The sequence below is a fragment of the Dreissena polymorpha genome, chromosome 3 (assembly GCF_020536995.1).
Source record: "Dreissena polymorpha isolate Duluth1 chromosome 3, UMN_Dpol_1.0, whole genome shotgun sequence".
Lineage (NCBI taxonomy): Eukaryota > Metazoa > Mollusca > Bivalvia > Myida > Dreissenidae > Dreissena > Dreissena polymorpha.
The window spans coordinates 71,150,579-71,155,265 of record NC_068357.1 but is presented as its reverse complement, the minus strand read 5'-3'; the positions used below and the strand labels follow the sequence as shown (position 1 = coordinate 71,155,265).

The window sequence follows — 4,687 nt, the reverse complement described above, 5'->3', positions numbered from 1 at the left end:
GAATGACGGACGACGACAAAGAGATCCTCCGCCAGTCAGGTCTGTGGTGGTTCTGTTGTGGGCTGCTATGAGTAGCGACGTCACCTCTTACACATTGTCCATTCCAACCTTTTTTTCTGGCGGCCTCCACGGCGATCCCCCTTCAGTGTGCCCTGGAGTCTTGCCTGGTGACATGTCCAACCCAAGCCATATTTCGTTGTTTGATGGTCGCCAGGAGGGGTTCTTGTGGACCAACACGTGCTGTTGTCATTTCCGGACGTTCTCGTTGGTCTTTTGCTCTGTGTATGAAATTCTTCGGAGGACTTGTATTCCAAGACTCTTATCCTGCGTTTTGTGTCCGCTTGAAGTGGTCAGATATCGCAGCCGTACACTAGGATTGGCACTATGATGGATTTGTAGAGCCTGTGCGTGATAGGGAAGCTGACAGAGCTTCTTGTCAATGACCTGTTTAGTCTGGGACCTCAATGGTATTGGTGTCGACCTTGGAAAGGGTTTCTTTCCGTTCATGGTGATGTCTGGGCTGGAGTTGTTCGTGATGTTTACAATGAGCTTCGATATCTCAATGCTGACCTCCATCCCGTATGCTTCTGTTCTTTAATTGACTCTGTTGGAGAGATGTTCACTGCTTGTGCCATCTATAGCCAAGGTTCCAAAGAAAGACGTCATCATCATCATCCGAAGCGACTGGAACGCCACCGTTGGGCCGGATGCCTACCGAGACTGGTCAGGGAAAATCGATATAATTTGCATAGTCGAGACCAACAAAAGAATACTGAGACTTCTTTAGTTGCCTAGAAACCAACAACTCACCCTGGCCATCACGCAACATCCACACAAACAGTCCATTACAGCAATCTGACATGCTCCAAACTGGAGCCGCAACGGTTCAAGTCTAGCATCAACAAGGCGAACACAAGAACATTTCCTGGTGCAGGCATCTGCAGCGACCATGGCTGAGTGTTCACCACCATCAAACTGAAGCTAAAAAAACAACGGAATCACCAAGTATCCTGCATTAGATTTGACTTGGAGAGACTACAATATAGAGCAATCGCAGAGGCATGTCAAGCACAGATACGTGTTCAAGCCAGTTTGCAGCCCTGAGCATTGTAAACAATAAGACTGACACCATCACCAACAACAGCAATGAAGTCCTGCTGCCATATGACGAAAACGTTATAGGACTCTAGGAAAGAATTCAAGAAAGCGAACATCAAGGGAGGATGAAGATGGGAGAGGCAAAGGAGAAGTGGATTAAGGAGCAATAAGACAACGTAGACAACATAATAATCATAGAAAAAAGTAAGAAGGCATTCAGCATCCGCAAGACACTGACAAAGACAAGTAAGCCCAAGACCAGTGGTATCGCAGACCCTGACTGGAACTTATTGCCCGAAAGTCCCGTAGTCCTGAGCAGGTGGACCGAAAACCTCAGCGACCTTTATAAATACCCGCTTTGATCAGACCCCAGTCTCCTTCAGAACAATCCCGGACCAAAAGCCGACGACGAAAGTCCATCTATTCTAAAGGCAGAGGTGGTGGATGCAGTGCGCTGTCTGGAGTCGGAAGATGTCCGGGAATGGACAATGTCCCTTCCGAGCTGATTAAGTACGTAGGAGAGGCAAGAAGTGCAACAATGATTGCACTATGCCATAGGATATTGGAGGAGAAGAAGTGATCCAAGGAATAGAGCCGGTCTCTGGTCAACCCCCTACCGAAATATGAACGCATGTACTTCAACAGTTTTATTTGTGCCAATTGGATGCAGTTGAACGTATTCCCGTACATATATACAATAGGCATCATTCAATTTTCAAAGTCTGTAGCAATAGAGCTTTATTAACAATCTTTCATACACTTAGTTTATTTAACATATTTTAGATACATGGCTTTATTGATATTTAATATCTTTTATAGATGGGCAATATTTAGTTGTATACTCATAACTTTAAGCATTTAAACCTAACATGTAGTCCTTTAAGTAAAATGTCGATACTTCCGACACTAGTAAAGTAAAATCATTTGTAGAGTATTCGATTCACGAGTCAAGTTTTGGCATGTTGGTTCGTCATTTATTCTGGTGTAAGTGCGAGGTTCGGCTAGCCCTCAAACCAGTTACAACCCATAATACTTTGCATACCGTAGTAAATATGAACAAGATTTTATCTGCTGATAGAGTTTCTCGAGTTTTATTGTTTGATATAACTAATGACATACTTTTTTACCGTTTGTGACTCAGTTTCAATCTCGCTTTATAATAATATCATTGTGAGAAATGTTCTGACTAAGTTTGATTAAGATTGGGCAATTAACGTGGCTACTATGGTGTTTACAAGACCAATGTTGACACGCCATGAACCATAAAAACAAAAATAATGACAATCTAATCACAAAAGCTTACACATTTTCTCTTTTGAATGCCTTGAAATACGTGGTGTCATTTGCGGCAGTGACTTTATTTGTTATTATCTGTGTTGTTAGTGCCCTTTAGCATTATCATTTGGCATTAATAACGAATACAGGTTTTATATGGTCTTATCTCATAAAATACAAAATATTCCCTTGAACTGGGTGCATTTTGTTTGTTTTACCTAGAAATACTTACAAGATTTTAGTGTTGTCATTGTTTGTATTCGTAGCCTAAGAGAAGTGGTTAGTACGTCAGCCTTTTTAGCCGAAGGTCTACTGTTTGAGTCCCACGCGGGATACGTCTGTCTTGCCTACCAAATATATACTTAAATAAATGTGCACCGAATGCATCAGTAAATGAGTCTTAAAAATACTTTCAGCTCCTACCTGAAAAGAACAAGATACAGAATTAAATCGTATGCAGGCAAAACAACAGAGATCAACGTAAATGTGTTTTATGCAACCTTAATGATATTGAGGATGAATATCACTTTGTTCTTACATGTCCTTACTATGCCGATGTTAGGAAAACATTAATTCCAAAGTATTACAGATGTCGCCCAAATATGTTTAAGTTTATCGAATTACTTAATAGTTCAAATAAAAATGTGTTTAGAAAATTAGCCATGTTTTGTTTAAAAGGCTTTGAAATGCGAGAAAATGTCTTATATATGTGAACATGTTTCATTGTAGAATATTTTATTTTCTTGATTGTATTTGTAATTCATAGATGCACTTTGACTATACTGTGTTTACTTGTTTGTCAATGGTCAATTGCGTTTTGCCGATTTTTCCAACAAAAAAAACTTGAAACTTGCTATATGTTATATATCTTTCATAAAGCCACTAAGCGTATAATAATGTAATATGTGTTGCAAGCATTAAACAACGTTTTTACAGTATGTGGTCACCCAGTATTAACCTCTTTCATGTGACATTCTCACTTAAACATGTTGTATTTCATTCTTTTTGAATCGATATTCCTTCGAATGATGTATATTTTGTATTTAACTATAACGCATGCTGTTATTGTATATGTATGTTAACGACGATGAGCTGTATATGCTTAAGTCAAATAAACTATTCTGTTCTGTTCTGATATTTAACATAATACGTAAATACTAGTGCTGCAGCGAATCCAAAATTTCAATCGGATCCGAATTCGAATCCAAAGGCCCGGATATCGAATATCGGTTCGAATTCTTATTTAAAAGTATAAATATGCAAAATAAATTATAATTTATATTGCTATAACCAAAATTATGTTTTGAAACGCCAGAACTTATATATTTCTTATGAAAAAAAGTAATTAACTTTTATTATTATTATAAACTTTTTTACTCCAAACAGAGAACAATAATCAAGTTACAGTTTAAGGACCCTCAAAAACTTTTTAAATAAACAAAAAATCTGCAATATGACTAGAGTAAAGTTGCTTCACAAATCAAAAGTCTTGTCAAGTTACATGTGTCTTAAAGTACCTCAAAAAATAAAAATACTGAAAAAAAAAAAGTTCCTGTATCTCAAAAAATCTATAAAAAAAACAACAAGTTTTTGAATTTCAAAAACACTTAGTTCTTATCATAACATAATACTTAATATAATACATTATACAAAGTTCCTGTATCTTTAGGATTTTTCAATGAACAACCAATTCTTGCATCAAAATTCAGGGGGAACCTTACATACTTTGCAAATAGCGTTTGCTCTGTCAAGTTCTGTTGAATTAGTATGCTGATAAAACCCGAAATGCTTCCACACCGAGGATTTTAATTGTTTAGGTGCATCGTGAATTTTCTTCTGCTCCATTTTGCACCATCGAAAACGAAAGTAGACTGTGTAGTACCATATTTTTGTCGAAAAAGTAACGATAATCGTTACAAACTACGTACCAGTCAGCCTTTCAAACAGAAAGAAACAATTTAACGAAAAGTATTAGGGCGAAAGAAACAATTACCGCAAAGGAAAGGTTAAACTCAAATAAGATCCGGATTCGAAAACGATTTTACCAATCACGGTTAGATCCGCGAATCCTCGTTTGGATCCGCGAATCTCGGATATTTCGGATATCCGTTGCAGCCCTAGTAAAAACACATTTCACACAACATTAACACTGACAACCAATCAAATCAATTTTTACATTAAGAAATAGTGTATATTTTTTACACAAAAATTGTTATTTGATAGTAAATTAGGCAAAACAACTCATTTTGAATTTAAATGACTTGAATAATATGTCTGATTTTAAATGGTTTGCTAGTTTCACAGATGATTTGCA

General features: G+C 37.4%; 1 long non-coding RNA gene across 1 annotated transcript; it reads right to left on the bottom strand.

Annotated features, from left to right (window-relative positions):
- Nucleotides 1–817: 817 nt before the first annotated feature.
- LOC127874704 (uncharacterized) lies at nt 818–4,297 on the bottom strand. The gene is made up of 3 exons (XR_008047054.1): nt 4,099–4,297; nt 2,606–2,796; nt 818–981 (listed from the first exon to the last, which is right to left on the bottom strand). It is a non-coding gene; the product is annotated as an uncharacterized LOC127874704 (long non-coding RNA).
- Nucleotides 4,298–4,687: the final 390 nt, after the last annotated feature.